The sequence below is a fragment of the Plectropomus leopardus genome, chromosome 13 (genome assembly GCF_026936395.1).
Source record: "Plectropomus leopardus strain MGB_pleo_1.0 chromosome 13, ASM2693639v1, whole genome shotgun sequence".
NCBI lineage: Eukaryota > Metazoa > Chordata > Actinopteri > Perciformes > Serranidae > Plectropomus > Plectropomus leopardus.
In genome coordinates this window covers 617,501-636,741 of record NC_142188.1, presented here as the reverse complement: position 1 = coordinate 636,741, position 19,241 = coordinate 617,501, and the positions used below count along the sequence as shown (strand labels likewise).

Genomic DNA, 19,241 nt, shown 5'->3' with positions numbered 1-19,241 from the left:
AGTTCAGACTGAAACAGTCTGTGGACACAACAGCAGACAGCACTGAGGGACACAACAAACACCTGCAGACAGAGCTGAGGGACACAACAAACACCTGCAGACAGAGCTGAGGGACACAACAAACACCTGCAGACAGAGCTGAGGGACACAACAAACACCTGCAGACAGAGCCCAGGGTCTCATTTCTTGATTCGTCCTTCTCTCCTTTCCTGCCTCCTTGTTTCATTCATCACTACGCTCTCGCCTCATTTTCCTTTAGTTCCTGACCACGTCCTGTTTCCTTCACTGCTGCTCTCTCTCTAGTTTGACCTTACTGCCCTCTACTGACCACTGTCTGTCTGTCCCTCTGTCTCTGTCTTTCTGTCTCTGTCTTTCTGTCTTTGTCTTTGTGTCTTTGTCTGTCAGATATTTGTAGATTTTTTGCAGCAGGTGGAGAAACTTGTTCCTGAATATTGATGAAAACACGTTCGGAGCTCAAAAATTTGATGAGATTTGTTCAGAAACTGAAGCGTACTGTTACAATAATAATAATAAAAAGTAAAATGTGAGATAATGTTGTCATCTATAAATTCAGCAACATTTTTCCACAGCACAGATGTATAAACTACACAGCCCAAATAAATGAGAGCACATTTCAGGGTGTAAATCACAAAAAAAGCAGTTTACAGCAATGTCACCCTTTAACCTAAAAAAACCCCCAAAATATGACTGCGATCACACGTTTTTAAAAATTACCAATACTACTTCTTACTTATACTACTATTACTACAAATAATAATAGTACTTATTATTATTATTCATATTATTATTCACAGGCTGTTCATATTGTTGTTGTTGTTATTATTACTGTTTTGACGGTAATTCAATTTTTATTATTACTGTATTACTGTATTACTGTAGCATTATTATTACTGTATTTTATTTTATTCATTTTATTTTATTTGTGTGTGACGTCAGCACGCAGGACGAGAGAAGGGGGGGGGGGGGTGTCGGGATTCCTAAGGATTACCCGTCATGCCCCGCGGGTAAAGATGGCGACAGCTGAGCAGGGCAGCGGATCAACTTTCTCGGAGCGGCTCTGATTCTCTGCCGGCGGCCGGAGCCTCTCAGCCGGCTGCTCCTCCTGCCTCCGCCCGCTGCCTCTTCGCGCTCCGCTTCTCCTCCTCAGCCGGACCTCAGCGCTCCTCCCCGGCCGCGGATCGCTCCGGAGCCCCCCTCCCTCCTCCCCGTCTCTCCGCCCCTCCGGAGGAGCAGAGAGGAGCCGAAGTTTGTGTCCTCTCCGCCCGCCGGGACCGAGCGGCGGCCCCGGGCCTCCAGGTAAGACCTGCCCGACCAGCGGGAGCGTCTGAGCGGCTTAACGGCTCCGCTGAGTCGGTGTGTGTCGGGTGTGTGTTTGGTATGTGTTTGGTGTGTGTCGGGTGTGTGTCGGTGAGGACGGGGCTACAGTCACACCGCAGCAGGTTTGAGCGGTAATCCGCTTGACAGCGGCCCGGTGGAGGGGGGTCGGCCGGTGCTCGGGGCCGGTCCGGCCCGGTGTCAGGCGGACTGAGCCCCGCTGTGTTTGTCCCCGTCAGCCTGTCAGACAGCGCTGAGGGCTTCAGTGGTTTGTAAGTGGATTCATTCAGAGCGCGTGCGCGTGTTCGTGTGTGTGTGCGTGCGTGTTTTACATACACACACACACACACACAAACACCTTCACAACATCACCTGCACCGCCACAGCCAATCACAGGCCCGGATACTGACCTGACAGCCAATTACAGGGCCCGATACTGATCAACAAAGTCATCCGACTTCTCAGACTCTCAGGGGCCGTCAGGGGCCATAGAGAACAATCTGGGGGCCCTCAGGAACAATCAGGTGTCAACCTGGAAACCGGAGCGAAATGGTGCTAAAACCTTTTGAGACTGGAAGCAGCGCCTGATGAGGCGTCAGAGGCAGGGCTACAGTTGTCGTGGGAACGAAAGGCTCAACCGCGTGGCAACATTTCATGCAAAAAACATTGCCATGGAAACAGCCTTAAACTGCACCACAAGAGGGCCTCAGTGATGACGTTTCGCTGCATGCCGACCCAAAAGTTGGCATCGCCCTGGTTCCCTCGTCAGGAAGCTTCTCGGATTTCTCCATGGGATTTTGGATGATTGCAGAAAATAGACGTTAATCACACTTACAGGTTTTGTTTAACAAAATAATCTTCACTAATGAGCGCCGCTTTCAGGACTTTTGAAGCCTAAATACAATCAGCAGAAGTAGAAAAATTATTCCAAGTTGGATCAAATTACACAACGGTCGCATTGCCACTGCTACGAAGTGTTAAAGCCGTGTTTGGCGTGATGGCGTTATGTAGTCTCATTTAGCTGCTTTACTGACAGATGTTATGTCGGAGAACAAAACGTAAACGTCTCACATTTTGGATATGAAGCTGAGTAAAGAGCCGTCCCGATTGGCTGCAGGTGTGAGAGCTGAACTTTGGTCACCTGTGTTTCTGTTCATTCCTGTCGCTTGCTTTGAAAGTGAAGCACTGGACTGACTGATTCATAAGCTGAAATGAGGAATTATTTATACAAAACCACAAAAACCTAAACACAGTCAGCTGGCTGAAGGAAGCTGAAAGTTTCTGCTAAAAACAAGCTAGAATTATGATTATATTGTTTGTCATTTCCAGTTAATTTCACGATACAAAACGGGTTTTCTAAGATAAAAAGTAGTGTTGCAATCAAAGGAAGATAACAAGTCGACTGCTCACCATGCTTTAAGTATTTACATCTCTGGTCTAATCTGGAGCGCATAGCTGATAGCTACGTGTTTGTTTACATGACGTAACAGAGGAGCAGGTTTCAGGTGAAGACGCAGAGCTCTGCTGGTACGAGGTGATAGTTTGACACTCGGTTCTGACTGAGTGCTGAATCATATGGGTTGCCTGGAAGAAATTCATTAAACCGGTTCGGTCCGATGTTAGGCCGAATATGAAACCGGTTTGAACTCTTTGTCAGCGGCCTGATGTTAGGGTGGTGCCCCGTCACTCAGCTGTGCATGAAGCAAAAAAGCTCAACTTGAGGGTGTGGAATTAAGTTTGAAGACTTACAGAATGATTAAACCCTCACAGTGAATGAGTCATTTCTCAGGCTGAGACGCTAAAAAGGCAAGAAGAGTTCCTCTGATTTACAGCCGTGTCTTTACAGCGTGAGTCCGTGACGTCACATGACGGACTGAAGTGTCCTCACAGCCGGTGCTGCTCCCGCAGGAAACCATCAGAATATCAGAATTGGTTATATGTGTCTTAACTCTTTAGAGCCTGGGTTGTCACCAGTTTTGTTGTGCTGTTCTCAGATGCCTCTCAAAAGCATTTCTAATTCTGGAATCTGGAAAATTTGTTTGGTTTCTTTTGAAAACATGCAAAAAATGTCAATGAGCAACAAGAAATGTTTGAAAAAATACAAAAAATGTGTAAAAGTGAAAAAATGGTGAAAAGTTGTTGAAAATGAGCTGTGGGGAGATTATTAGATATAACTAAAACATGTTCAAAAATTGCGTCTAATTCTTAGTTATATTTTTAGAACTTTGTTATAATAGAAATCTATATATCATTTATTTTATTTGCAGCACGTTATTAAGGTCATATTCTTGTTTCCTTTGTTTTCTGGAAATGTTATTGTAATTTCTTTACTAATTTCTTCCTAATTTTTAAGGCCAATTCTTGTTTAGTTGTTCATCGCCTTCTTGCCATATTTTTGAAAGAAATAAGCCAATGTGCTCAGGTTTCAAAGGGTTAAGTGTGAGTTACACATGAATCTCTGTTCAGGTGTGTTCAGTCAAGAGTTAAGGGTAAATGATGCCGTGGCCCCGGGGCCGCTTTCACCAAACTAATAACCACACAAGCTACGACTCGTAATGTGATGTCATTCGACTTTGAACTTCACAAACACACACACACGTTAACCCCTTCAGTGCTCTGCTCAGGTGAAGTGTCAGTCTGTTTCACCTGGAAGTGAAGGGTTAATTAAAGGGTTAATTAAAGGTCAGCTGATGCTAAGGTGTAAATGTCACTTTTTATCATCATCACTAATTATTAATGTTGTTGATGCTGCCATTGCCACGGAAACAGTCCCAGTGAACATCTGGCTGTGTGTGTGTGTGTGTGTGTGTGTGTGTGTGTGTATAATACGAACAGATCAGAATCAATCGGCAGATTAATTGATGACTCATTTGGTGCTAACATGCTAACATGACTCTGAATAATTCAAACTGTTATCAGTTCTGTTGAACTTCCATCCATTTTCTTCCGCTTATCCGGAGTCGGGTCGCGGGGGCAGCAGCCTAAGCAGGGAAGCCCAGACTTCCCTCTCCCCGGCCACTTCGTCCAGCTCTTCCCGGGGACCCCGAGGCGTTCCCAGGCCAGCTGTGAGACATAGTCTCTCCAGCGTGTCCTGGGTCTTCCCCGGGTTCTCCTACCTGACCATTAGATGCCCGAGCCACCTCATCTGGCTCTTCTCAACGCGGAGGAGCAGCGGCTCTACTCCGAGCTCCTCCCGGATGACCGAGCTTCTCACCCTATCTCTAAGGGAGAGCCCAGCCACCCTACGGAAGAAGCTCATTTCGGCCGCTTGTACCCACAATCTCGTTTTTCGGTCACTACCCAAAGCTCGTGATTATAGGTGAGGATAGGAACGAAGATCGACTGGTAAATCGAGAGCTTTGCCTTTCGGCTCAGCTCCCTCTTCACCACGACAGATCGGTGCAGAGTCCGCAATACTGCAGATGCTGCAACGATCCGCCTTTCGATCTCCAGCTCCATCCTTCCCTCACTCGTGAACAAGACCCCGAGGTACTTAAACTCCTCCACTTGGGGCAGGATCTCATCCCTGATCCGGAGGGGGCACTCCACCCTTTTCCGGGTGAGAACCATGGCCTCCGATTTGGAGGTGCTGATTCTCATCCCAGCCACTTCACACTCGGCTGCGAACCGATCCAGTGAGAGCTGAAGGTCACTGCCTGATGAAGCCAACAGGACCACATCATCTGCAAAAAGCAGGGACCCAATCCTGAGGTCACCAAACCGGACCCCCTTAACACCCTGGAGCGCCTAGAAATTCTGTCCATAAAAGTTATGAACAGAATCGGTGACAAAGGGCAGCCCTGGCAGAGTCCAGCCCTCACCAGAAACAAGTCCGACTTACTGCCGGAAATGTGGACCAAGCTCTGGCACTGGTCATACAGTGAACGGACGGCCTGTATCAGGGGGTCCGAAACCCCATATTCTCGGAGAACCCCCCACAGGACTCCCTGAGGGACATGGTCGTATGCCTTATCCAAGTCAACAAAGCACATGTGGACTGTTTGGGCAACCTCCCATGCACCCTCAAGGACACTGCCAAGGGTCTAGAGCTGGTCCACAGTTCCATGACCAGGACGAAAACCGCATTGCTTCTCCTGAATCTGGGGTTTGACTGTCTGGCGGACCCTCCTCTCTAGTACCCCTAAAGAGATATTACCAGGGAGGCTGAGGAGTATGATCCTTCTTTAGTTGGAACACACTCTCCGGTCCCTCTTCTTAAAAAGAGGGACCACCACCCCAGTCTGCCAGTCCAGAGGCACTGTCCCTGATGTCCGTGCAATGTTGCAGAGTCTTGTCAACCACGACAGCCCCACAACATCCAGGGCCTTGAGGAACTCCGGGCGGACCTCATCCACCCCCAGGGCCCTGCCACCAAGGAACTTTTTGACCATGTCGGCAACCTCAGCCCCAGAGATGGAAGAGCCCACTCCCGAGTCTCCAGGCCCTGCTTCCTCACCGGAAGGCGTGTCGGTGGGATTGAGGAGGTCTTTGAAGTATTCCTTCCACTGATCCACAACGTCCAGAGGCGAGGTCAGCAGCGCCCCGTCCCTACCACACACAGTGTTGACAGAGCACTGCTTCCCCCTCCTGAGACGCTGGATGGTGGTCCAGAACCTCTTCGAACTTTGACTTCTAATAACATCGACTCACCTGATCACACCCAAACACTCTCAAACACACTTGAACAGACCTGATCAAACTTGAACACACCTGATCACAACTGAACACACCTGAACAGACCTGATCACAACCGAACACTCCCAAACATACCTGAACACTCACAAACACACCTGATCACACCCAAACACACCTGAACAGACCTGATCACACATGAACACACCTGAACACTCCAAAACACTCCTGAACACACCTGGTCACACATCAGCAGTCCTGAAAATACCTGAACACTCCTGAATGCTCCTGATCACACCTGATCACACCTGAACACTCCTAAACACTCCCAAATACACCTGTACACTCACAAACACACCTGATCACACCCAAACACAACTGAACACACCTGATCACAACTGAACGCTCCTGAACACACCTGTTAACTCCCAAATACACCTGATCACACCTGAACAATGCTGAACACACCTGAACACTCCCGAACACACCTGAACACACATCTGAACACTCCCAAACACACCTGTTAACTCCTGATCACACCTGATCACTGCTGAACACTCCTAAATACATCAGATCACACCTGAACATACCTGAACATACCTGAACACATCTGAACACTCCTGAACACACTTGAACACTCCCGAACACACCTGTTAACTCCTGAACACTCGTAAACGCTCCCAAATACACCTGTACACTCCTGGACATACCTGGACACTCCTGAAAACACCTGTTCACTCCTGACCACTTCTGAACTCTCCTCATCACAGCTAAATGTCTGCCTGTGCCACAAAAGCTTCAGATTTAGAGAGCAGACGCAGACTTAAAAATAAAATAATGCTTATTTAACAGTAATCTTCATTAGTCCATGTTAACGTTTTTTGGTCATTACTATCCTTTGTTAGTGTTTATAGTCTTTACTAGTCTTTGTGCTTGTTAGTCTTTTATGGTCTTTGTTAGTGTTTGATAGTCTTTTATGGTCTTTGTTAGTGTGTGATAGTCTTTTATGGTCTTTGTTAGTGTTTGATAGTCTTTTATGGTCTTTGTTAGTGTGTGATAGTCTTTTATGGTCTTTGTTAGTGTGTGATAGTCTTTTATGGTCTTTGTTAGTGTTTGATAGTCTTTTATGGTCTTTGTTAGTGTGTGATAGTCTTTTATGGTCTTTGTTAGTGTGTGATAGTCTTTTATGGTCTTTGTTAGTGTGTGATAGTCTTTTATGGTCTTTGTTAGTGTGTGATAGTCTTTTATGGTCTTTGTTAGTGTGTGATAGTCTTTGTAAGTCTTTGGTATTCCATTTTAGTTTTTGTTCATCTGACTTTTCTTCACAAGAGTAAATGTTAATCTCTAAATGTCTTTGTTAATCTTTGTTAATCTTTGCTTGTCTTTGTGTATATTTGCTAGTCGTTATTTGAATTTTTTAGTCTTTATTTGTCTGCGTTCGTCTATATTAGTCTATGTTAATGGTTAATCTTTATTAGTTCTGGTGAGTCTTTTTTAGTCTTAATTAGTCTTTGTTAGTCTTTATTTGTTTTAATTAGTCTTTGCTAGTCATTGTTTGTCTTTGCTGGTCTTTCTTTGTCTTTGTTAGTCTTCATTACTCTGTGTTAGTGTTTGTTAGTCATGATGAGCTGCATTTGTCTTAGTCTTGATGCGTCTTTGTCTTAATTAGTCTTTGCTAGTCTTTCTTTGTCTTTAACTTTAATATTTAGAAAGTTTTGATTTAAACCAACATGAAATAAATGACAGAAAGTAGCAGAAGTTTCCTGCAGGGAGAGAAAACTGTTTCCTCCAGACTGTCGGTGTGACTCGTGATCTAATCTCAATATTTAACATTTAAAACCCACCGAGTTAAATTTAATGCCAGTGAACGCACCGCCTCACATAGATGCTCAACTGACCCTCACACAGGTCAGAGGTCAAAGGTCAGGGCTGTGTTTACTTTCCTCTGGATGTTTGGAGCAACAACATCACCGTAAAAATGTCACTTTAAATGTCAGACCTGTGTGTGTTCAGGTGTGTGTGTGTGTGTAGGTGTTTAGGTGTGTGTGTGTGTGTGTGTGTGTGTGTGTGTAGGTGTTTAGGTGTGTGTGTGTTTGTGTATTCAGGTGTGTGTGTGTGTGTGTGTGTGTGTGTGCGTGTGTGTGTGTGTGTGTGTGGAGGTGTTCAGGTGTGTGTTCAGGTGTGTGTGTGTGTGTGTGTGTGTGTTCAGGTGTGTGTGTAGGTGTTCAGGTGTGTGTGTAGGTGTTCAGGTGTGTGTGTAGGTGTTTAGGTGTGTGTGTTCAGGTGTGTGTAGGTGTTCAGGTGTGTGTGTGTTCAGGTGTGTGTAGGTGTTCAGGTGTGTGTGTGTTCAGGTGTGTGTAGGTGTTCAGGTGTGTGTAGGTGTTCAGGTGTGTGTAGGTGTTTAGGTGTGTGTGCTCAGGTGTGTGTAGGTGTTCAGGTGTGTGTGTGTTCAGGTGTGTGTAGGTGTTCAGGTGTGTGTGTGTGTGTGTGTGTTCAGTCTGTCAGCTGGTGTTAAGTCACAGAGTCATCACCACAGTTTGTCCATGTTTAGTTTCACCGCTAAACACTCACAAACAGACCAATGGTGGGTTACTTGGGGACTATTTTCAGCAGCGGATTTATCCACATCATTTAGGTCTCTGATTGTGACACGTCAGTATTTGAGAAGCAGTGGTATTAATATGATACTGATTGGCTGAAACCTCCGCCCTCGCTCCCACTATAGAGCTCTGCTGCACGGTTGCTAGGAAACAGCCGGAGTCTGTGTTTTCCCTGTGATGTCAGCAAACAGTGACAGGAAGTGAGGTCGCAGCCGCTGTGAGTGAATCTGACAAATGATGGCTCTTCATCATCACGGCTATAAATAACTCTGCTGGTCTGGACTCTGGATGTGTGTTAAACGGTGTGTTTTGAGGGTTAATGAGGAAGAGACGGAGTTCACGGAAGACTGAGAGACACCATCTGTTACTCTGTGTGTGTGTGTGTGTGTGTGTGTGTGTGTGTGTGTGTGTGTGTGTGTGTGTGTGTGTGTCTTGCCGTGTTCACCTGCTCAGGTGTGTCTGGTCTCATGTTCAGGTGAGTCACATGAGATCAAACTGAGACGGTGACTTCAGACTGAAGCTGACTGCAGATCCTGATCAACTTTACTGCTTAAAGTATAAAAAGTTAAAGTAGCAGATGCAGACAGATCTCTTAAAAAAGGAAGAAATGAACACACCCCAAAACACTCGAAATTATATTAAAAAACAGAAAAAATTAAAAATTCTAAATTATTTTGAAAAGTAAAAAACAACCAAAAAACTAACATCAATAAAGAACAAAAAACCCTCAAAATTATATATATAACATTAGTTATTAATAATTAATTAAACATCACTGTCAGGGAACGTCAAACAGAGTGAACACGTGACGGTGACGGGGCGAGGACACGTCACTAACATGATGGAAGCGTGTTAGTAACAGTGAACACGTGAAGGTGACGGGGCGAGGACACGTCACTAACATGATGGAAGCGTGTTAGTAACAGTGAACACGTGAAGGTGACGGGGCGAGGACACGTCACTAACATGATGGAAGCGTGTTAGTAACAGTGAACACGTGAAGGTGACGGGGCGAGGACACGTCTCTCTGGTGTGCGGATGGTTTTTAGCTCCACGTTCATATTTTATTGAAGACGTCTGGTTGTTTTTGCTTCAGTGGAGCAGAAGAGTTCCTCTGTGTGCAGAGCTGAGTCAGCAGAGTCCTCACCTTCACCAACGGTACACCAGGTACACCAGGTACATCAGATACACCAGGTACACTAGGTACACCAGGTACACCAGATGCACCAGGTACACCAGGTACATCAGATACACCAGGTACACCAGATGCACCAGGTACACCAGGTACATCAGATGCACCAGGTACACTAGGTACACCAGGTACACCAGATGCACCAGGTACACCAGGTACATCAGATACATCAGATACATCAGATATACCAGGTACACCGGGTACACCAGGTACATCAGATACACCAGGTACACCAGGTACATCAGATACACCAGGTACACCAGGTACACCAGGTACACTAGGTACACCAGGTACACCAGATGCACCAGGTACACCAGGTACACCAGGTACATCAGATACATCAGATACATCAGATATACCAGGTACACCGGGTACACCAGGTACATCAGATACACCAGGTACACCAGGTACATCAGATACACCAGGTACACCAGGTACACCAGGTACATCAAATACACCAGGTACTCCAGTTTCTCCAGATACTCCAGAGACACCAGATACACAAGAATGTGAACGTTGTGTGAATGTTGTTTGCAGGTTGTGTGAATGTTGTTTGTAGGTTGTGTGAATGTTGTGTGTAGGTTGTGTGAATGTTGTGTGTAGGTTGTTATGTGAATGTTGTGTGTAGGCTGTTGTGTGAATGTTGTGTGTAGGTTGTGTGAATGTTGTGTGTAGGCTGTTGTGTGAATGTTGTGTGTAGGTTGTGTGAATGTTGTGTGTAGGTCGTGTGAATGTTGTGTGTACGTTGTGTGAATGTTGTGTGTAGGCTGTTGTGTGAATGTTGTGTGTAGGTTGTTGTGTGAATGTTGTGTGTAGGTTGTTGTGTGTAAGTTGTGTGAATGTTGTGTGTAGGTTGTTGTGTGGTGTTTGTGTGTAGGTTGTGTGAATGTTGTGTTTAGGTTGTGTGAATGTTGTGTGGGGTTTTTGTGTAGGTTGTGTGAATGTTGTGTGAATGTGTGAATGTTGTGTGTAGATTGTGTGAATGTTGTGTGTAGGTTGTGTGAATGTTGTGTGAATGTTGTGTGTAGGTTGTGTGAATGTTGTGTGTAGGTTGTGTGAATGTTGTGTGTAGGCTGTTGTGTGAATGTTGTGTGTAGGTTGTGTGAATGTTGTGTGTAGGTTGTTGTGTGAATGTTGTGTGGGATCTCTGGTTTCTCTTTGTCGACTTTGTTTCAGACTAAATTTTGAATGTTGATGTTTTATTCATGAGTTGGACAGCGGAGACATCTGAGCGTGTCCTTGACTCGTCCTCAGTGTCTCCAACATGCTCTCCGTGTCTCATGGCTTCTCTGAGGGAGCAGAGGGGTGTTCTGGGTGATTTAAGTCTAAAAAATAAATAAATAAAAAAGGAAATTTTATTCTTAAAAATGACCAAAAATAAAATGTAAAAAAAAAAGCCCAGATTTTTAAAGACAGAAAATCGCCCCATTTTTTTCTTTAAAAATGCCAAAAGAATTAAGAATAAAATGCACAAAATCTTTTCTAAAAAACTCTAAGACACGAAGATTTCTTCAAAAATTGCCCAAATCAAGCTGGTAACAGTCGGATGGTCGTTTCGTTTTTTTGGCAGATTTGGTCTGAAGCGAGGACTCGTCAGACCTCTTCGTTCCTTTTATGTTGTTTCTGAGTTTATGTCGAAGATTTCACTTTGAATAATCGAGGTACTTTCGGAATATTTACCGATAAATCTGCTGATCGACTCATTGATCATTCGCTCTGTGTGTGCGTGCGTGTGCGTGCGTGAGTGTGTGTGTGTGTGTGTGTGTGTGAGAGTGTGTGTGTGCGTGCGTGCGTGCGTGTGTGTGTGTGTGTGTGTGTGTGTGTGTGTGAGTGCGTGTGTGTGTGTGTGTGTGTGTGTGTGTGTGTGTGAGAGAGAGTGTGTGAGTGCGTGTGTGTGTGTGTGTGTGTGTGAGTGCGTGTGTGTGTGTGTGTGAGAGAGAGAGTGTGTGTGTGTGTGTGAGTGCGTGTGTGTGTGTGTGTGTGTGAGTGCGTGTGTGTGTGTGAGTGCGTGTGGATGGGATTACATGGCCCAGGGTTTATCTCTGCTCAGAGAGGATTATGGGTAGGATGAGCTGGTGACTCTCCTGTTCTCTGATTGGCTGATGCTGGCCCCTCCCGCTGCTGTGGACACACTCATAAAATCTGGTCTGGAGTCAGTTTATGAGTTAACCCTTTGAAGCCTGGAGCCACAGCACTTTTAACCCTTTGAACGCTCAACACACTGGTGTGATTTCTTCTTAAAACACAGAGAAAAAAGGCAGCGAGCAAAGTGGCGAGAAATGTCCTGTTAATTAAGAAAAAAGGGGGGGGGGCAATGACACTGCATTGTAAAAGCTAAATAATAATCATTATTCACTGAATGCATCTTGCATCAACATCACTAAAAATTCATGTTTCACGTCACATAAATGTTCGGCTAATTCTCCTGAAATCTTCACTGTGATGTCAGTTCATGTTTTTTTTTCTTAAATTTTGGTGACTGTGAAAGCAGTCTTAAATTGCATCACTTGTGGCATCTTAAAAAGTCTTCCATCCCACTTTATCAAGCTACAGAAAGCCCGTGTGTAGGGCTGCAGCTATCGAATATTTTAGTAATCGAGTATTCTACTGAAAATTCCATCGATTAATCGAGTAATCGGATGAAATATATTTTTGTTTAGTTAAAGAGCAATTATAAATAAACATGAGACAATAAGACATTTCACCTAACAATGAACCATTGGTTTCCTTTTTAACTACCCAGTTAGCTTTATTATGTTTTTATTTTCCACCCTCATCACTCTGCAGCGCTGTGTTTGTACAGATTAAATAAAGCCTGTATGAAAGGCACGTCAGCCACGCATCCACAGTAGTCATAATTAATAGAAACCTAGCCCTCCGCAGGGCTAACGTTATGTTAGCAAGGTACAGTAACGGTAATCTCATTAATTAGCGCTATGTTAACTTCATTTTGCCTCGTCTCGGGTGACGGTTCTCCGCTCTCGGAGTAAACAGGGGGCCTTCGGTGGAGATGCTGCAGCATTGAAGACGTACTGTTGTGGTATGCAAGCGCTGTCTCACAGTGAATACACGCAGCAGTGTTCGCCTTGGTGTCCAGCTTGAAATGTTCCCACACTTTTGACATTTTCTGCCTTTTCTTTGTGCCTTTCTCTTCGCTTTCGTCGCCTTCTTCGTCGTTACCTCTTCATCCGTGGTTAAAACCAAACATATCCGCCGCCTCTTTTTTATTCCTTTACGTGCGTGACGGCCGCGCGTTGTGCCGCATTAAAAGTAGTCCGGGCGAAATACCATGCTTTGAGCTGGCAAAATCAAACGATTCCTCGAGGCAGAGAAAATTCCTCAATCATTTTTTGTAATCGAGTTACTCGAATTATTCGAGGAATCGTTTCAGCCCTACCCGTGTGTGTCATTTTTTTGGTTTTATTTTAGCACTTTTGCCTCCAGGCAATTTCCTGTTGCTTTTTTCTTTTGTTTTGATTTTGTTTTCATTTTTTTGGTAAGTTTCTAGGAACTTTTCTTAAATCTTAGTAATTTTTTGGTTGCTTATTGCCTCTTTTCCATGTTTTTGAGAGAAATCAAACCCATTTGCTCAGATTTGAAAGGGTTAATGCAGACACAGACCCTGCACTGATAGTACTGACTGATAGTACTGTTAGTACTGGTAGTACTGGTAGTACTGGAAGTACTGGTAGTAGTGCTGATAGTGTACAGGTTAAGAGTGGTTGTGTTTGAGTCATGTGACTGTGTGCAGCTGGATCCACAGTGACTGACGGTTGAAAGGCATTGTGGGAAACGTAGTAGGCGAGCAGCTGCAGTCGAGGTGATCATCTGGATTATTATCAATAACTTTGTCTGGAAACTGATTTACGAACGTGAATTTAAACTTTAAATTTCATTTTATCGATAATATAATTAGTGATAATCTCACAGACAGACACAGACGGACGGATGGACAGAGAGACGTACGGACAGGTGGACAGGTGGACAGACAGTTTCCTGTTTTCTGGGTGCAATCAGTGGATTTCCCAGCATGCCATCTGCTGCAGTTTGACCTTCAGTTGGAGCGGAGTGTGTTGTTCAGGTTGTCAGCTGGACGCTTCGCCGAGTTGTTCGTCCTGACGGACAGACGGTGTGTGTGTGTGTGTGTGTCTGTGTGTGTGTGTGTGTGTGTGTGTGTGTGTGTGTGTGTGTGGGGGGGGGGGGGCAGCAGTTAGTTTTCGCTCAGATTTAAATTAAAGCAGCAGCTCTGTTGATTCTGCTGTCGTCTGTTCAGAGGAAACGCAGCAGTGATTCTCAGTACTTTAACTAAACACACACACATACACACACATACACACACACATGCACACACAATCACACACGCACACACATGCACGTACACACATGCATGCATACACACATGCACACACACACATACACACACATGCATGCATACACACACAATCACACACACACACACGTGCACACACATGCACACATAAACACACACACACATGCACACACAAACACACACACATGCATATGCATGCACAAACACACCTCCATCTCCCAGTGGCATCATGTGTCAGAGTGTGATTTTAGACAGCATACCAGCATCACAGAAACTAAAGAGGTTTAACAAAACAGCGTGAGCCTCCAGTGTGACACGTAACATACGTGTCAGCAGCTCTTTGTAAACAATAACAAGGACATCACATGTCAATAACAATCATGTATCGTCTCTGTTGTATGGCGGCTGATCCTGCAGGGTCCGGAGCTCCTGGACCTCACTGTTCTCACTCTTTTGGGAAAAACTTTTGGGGGATTTTTAAAGAACACATTTTAGTGTTTGGTTGTTTTTTTTTCTTTCAAAGTTTGGCAATTTTTAAAGAAAACAGTTTGGTGTTATTTTTTTCGTACAAATGTTGGTGATTTCATTTATCATGAAACACTTTTAGCATTTTTCTTTCAAAATAATATTTGAGTGATTTTTTTTCCTTCAAAATGGTGATTTTTTTTGTTTTGTTTTTTTAGGGGGATTTTTTTTAAAGAAAGCTTTTTGGTGTCTTTTTTCTTAAAAATGTGGCTATTTGGGGACTTCCGGTGACGTCATGCTTTGAGACACACGCACGGGGTGTTTGCTCCCTAAAAATTCAGCCGTGGTTGGCTGTTTAGAAGGTTAAAAAGCAGTAATTTGAGTAAAATTGTGCGGCGAAAAGTTAGTGGATGAAAATGACATCGTCTAAAGTTAGAAGGAACATGGGGAAACATCAAGAATCACATGAACGAGACAGCGACAAAAAGAGGCCGCCATCTTTCCCAGAGGAGTCGTGCGGAAACGTGAGCATAATGGACGTGGCGGAGATTCTCCGAGAATTGAAGGAGTTAAGGCAAGAGAATCAAAACTCGTTCACTGAAACTAAAGCTTCATTAATGAGGCTAGAAGAGTCGGTAACGGATCTTGGACAGCGTCTGGCGAAGTTGGAGCAGAGAACAACAGAGACGGAGTCTAGAGTCAGTGCAGCAGAGGACGCTGGCCAGCGGCATGAGAGAGTGCTTCGACACCTGGTGAGACGGGAGGCGATGCTCGCTAACTTGTGTGATGACCTGCAGAACCGTATGCGCTGCAACAACCTGCGAATTTATCAAATCCTGGAAGACAGTGAGAAAAACGATATGGTTGGTTTTGTGAAACAACTAATTAAAACCACACTGCAGCTCCCGTCGGAGAGGAATCTACAAATTGAGAGAGCACACAGGTCTTTGGGGCTCAAACCAGCCAACTCAGCTCCGCCGCGCTCCATAATTGTGAGATTTCTGGACTACTCAGAGAAGGAAGCGGTGCTGCGGCAAGCCTGGGCGCAGAAGCAAGTTACTTTCCAGGGTCAAGTCATACACTTTGATCAAGATTATTCGCCAGAAGTACAGATGAAAAGAGCGCGGGTGTGTCAGGTGATAAAACAGCTGAAGGAAAAAGGGATCCAGACCAGATATCGCTTCCCAGCTCAGCTGAGAATCAACCTGGAGTCTGGAGCAAAAACATTTCCAACTCTGATCGAGGCCCTACCGACCCTGAGGGATCTGGGCATCTCCGTGCAGGTGAGCGACAGAGAGAAGATGGAGCGGGAGCTCTCCAAGGAGTCGTGGCAGAGGCAGGGGAACGGGAGAGGAGGAGGAGGAGGAGGAGGAGGAGGAGGAGGAGGAGAGTCTCTGTCAGATGTGGACTTGTGGTCTTTATTGCAGGACTGAAATAACAACAATTGTGCTCAGGTATCTGATTTTTGTAACTCATTGTTATTACTGACAAGAGTAAATGTGAAATGGCTATATTCAATCCACTAAGAGACTTTTGATGCAGCTAACCATGCTGATAAACATTTATATGTGTTTGTGAAAGATAGTTATGGGAGGGGGGAGTAAAACACTTTTTTTTTTCTTTTCATGATATCACCCAGGACAGGGTTACAATCTCACCAGAGAGCTTGTGCTTCTCTGTGGTATGTGATTTGGATGGCACTTAGTGCATGTTCCCCAGAGAGGTTAAAAAGTCACCACTCTCTGCCTATATTACAACAAGGGCTGGGTACAGCTTTGCAACCAGCGGGACTTTTGGAAGTCAGACCTGTTCATTTAGTTCATTTAGTTCTTCTGAGTTTTCTTGTAAACAGTTTTTATATCCTTGACATGTTAGTTAGGTCCACACATGATAACGATATTAAACTCCAGTTATTGATCGTGACAAGAAGAGTTAATTTAGGAGGTGGAAGGAGAGGGCGATTAGGGAATTGGAAGAAAATTGTACCGACGATGATATTAATACATGACAAGTCTAAGTGTTGTTTCTTACAATGTTAAAGGAATTAATCACCCCATAAAGAGAAAAAAGATCTTAGGTCAGTTGAAAAAATGTAATTGCTCAATAGGTTTATTACAGGAAACTCATCTGAATGAGATAGAACACAGGAAATTAAGAAGGGAGTGGGTTAATCAGGTGTTCTATGCTTTTTGTCCAAATGGTAAAAAGAGGGGGGGTGGCGATCCTGGTTAACCGATCTGTTGGTCTCGCAGTACAAAGGGAACTGAAAGATAACCAGGGCAGATACATTGCAGTTATAAGAACAATAGGAGGAGTGGACTTTACAATTATGAATGTTTATGCTCTGAACGAGGATGACCCCACCTTTTTCAAAGACATAGCGTCCATATTAGCAAAGGATGCTAAGGGTACAGTAATTCTGGGAGGAGATTTCAACTGTGTCCTCAATTCGAAAATTGATAAATTCCCAGATGAACAGAGACCCCCCAGTAGGAAATCTAAAGCAGCAACATTTTTGTTAGAGGAGCTAGGGCTTGTTGATTGTTGGAGAGCTATGAACCCAAAAAGAAAGGATTTCACATTTTTATCTTTGGTACATAGAACATATTCTAGAATCGACATGATTTGCATCTCTAAACAGAGTCTTCATAAAGTCGAGGATTGTACTATAGAGCCTATTACTCTATCTGACCATGGCCCGGTCAGGATGAAACTGAATTTAGGCTTTGGAAGACATTTCAAGTACTGGAGATTAAATGTTTCAATGTTAACAGATCCAACTGTACAACAACAATTGAGACAGACCATAGAAGAATATTTTGAAATCAATGATAATGGTTCAGTATCGCCTTCCACTATGTGGGATGGAGCGAAAGCTGTACTGAGAGGTAAATGTATTGAAATAGCTGTTAAGTTAAACAGACAAAGACAGGAAAGAGAGAAACAGTTGGAAAATGATTTAAAAAGATTAGGGGATGAACATAAGATAACTGGTGATGAGAACATCTTGAACCAACTACAGGCCTGTAAAAGGGCTTTAGATGATTTACTCACACAAAAAGCGGAAGGAGCACTTGGATATACAAGGCAAAAATATTATGAGAATGGAAACCGAGCTAGCCGTCTGCTTGCCTTTCAATTAAGAAAAGAACAATCAAACCGTATCGTACCTAGAATAAAACATCCTGTTTCTCTTACTGAGGTATCGCATCCAGTAGAGGTGGCAGAGGCATTTAAAACATTTTATAAAAACCTTTATGACTCACCGGATCAGGCTCATGATGTGAAGAAAATTGAAGAAATGTTTAAAAATATTAATTTGATAAATATGACTAAACTAGAAGCTGAACAGCTGACGACCCCAATCACAGAGAGTGAAATAGAAGAAACTATTAAAGCCTCAAAAAACAATAAGTCCCCTGGAACCGATGGTTTTTCGTGTGAATTTTACAAAAATTTTTTGAAGGAGCTTGTGCCCAAACTTTGTGATGTCTTCAATTATGCTTTAAAGGAAAACGACCCGCCTAAAAGCTGGTCGGAGGCCATTATAACAGTAATTCATAAAGAGGGGAAGAACCCACTAGAGTGTGGCTCGTACAGGCCTATTAGCCTGCTTGGAAATGATGTCAAAATTCTTAGTTCTATTTTAGCAACTAGAATGCAGAAACATTTAGGGAAATTAATTAACCATGATCAGACCGGATTTATACCAGGACGTCAGGGAGCTAATAATATTAGAAGGGCCTTAAATTTACAATCAATAGCGAAAGATTCCGTTCATCCTTCCATGCTTCTCAGTCTTGACTCTGAGAAAGCATTCGATAGGGTTGATTGGGCATATTTAAATTACACATTGGAACAAATGAGGTTGGGTATTACATTCATTAATTGGATTAACACTTTAAATAGAGACCCAGTGTCCAGGGTTAGAGTAAACGGTCACTGCTCTGACTTTTTCAAACTTAAGAAAGGGGTGCGGCAAGGAAATCCGGTCTCACCTATATTGTTCGCATTAAGCATTGAGCCTCTGGCTGAACTGATTAGAAGGAATGATCAAATAGAGGGGATAGTAGATGGGGGGGCATGGTACATAAAATTTTGTTGTTTGCGGACGATGTCCTCTTATTTATAAAAAATCCAGCATCTTCTGTACCTGCTCTTATGCAAAGCTTAAGAAATTACGGTGAAGTCTCAGGATATAAGATCAATCAAGATAAATCCGAAGCAATGATGATTTCAGGAAGCTGGCCCAAACAACTAGATAAACAGGTGAAATTTAAGTGGTCAAAAGAGGGCTTTAGGTATCTGGGGGTCATCCTGAATCACCATTCTTGTCAATTATACAAGGCTAATTACGACAGTCTTTTTATTCAGATCAAAAAAGGTTTGGATAGGTGGGAGATGCTTCCCCTATCTTTGATAGGTAGAGTAGAGACGATCAGAATGAATGTTCTGCCGAGGTTGCTGTTTCTTTTCTGTGCTCTTCCTATTACAGTCCCTATGTCTGCATTTAAGTTCTTGGACAAACTTATTTCCAAATTCATTTGGCAGAATAAGAGAGCCAGAGTGAGGCTCAGAATTATTTACTCGCTCAAGGAGAGGGGTGGCTTATCCTTACCTCATCTCATAAATTATTACTGGGCATCACAGATTAGGATATTAGTGTCGTGGATTAGGTCTGATATAA

At 43.9% G+C, this 19,241-nt stretch overlaps 1 protein-coding gene across 1 annotated transcript in view; it reads left to right on the top strand.

Moving 5' to 3' along the window:
- Positions 1–1,016: 1,016 nt before the first annotated feature.
- Positions 1,017–19,241, top strand: part of tjap1 (tight junction associated protein 1 (peripheral)) — a 48,431-nt gene continuing 30,206 nt past the window's right edge. Inside the window, exon 1 of the mRNA XM_088086908.1 lies at positions 1,017–1,317. The gene's annotated coding sequence lies outside the window, so the exon portion shown is untranslated. The remainder of the gene's footprint in view (positions 1,318–19,241) is intronic.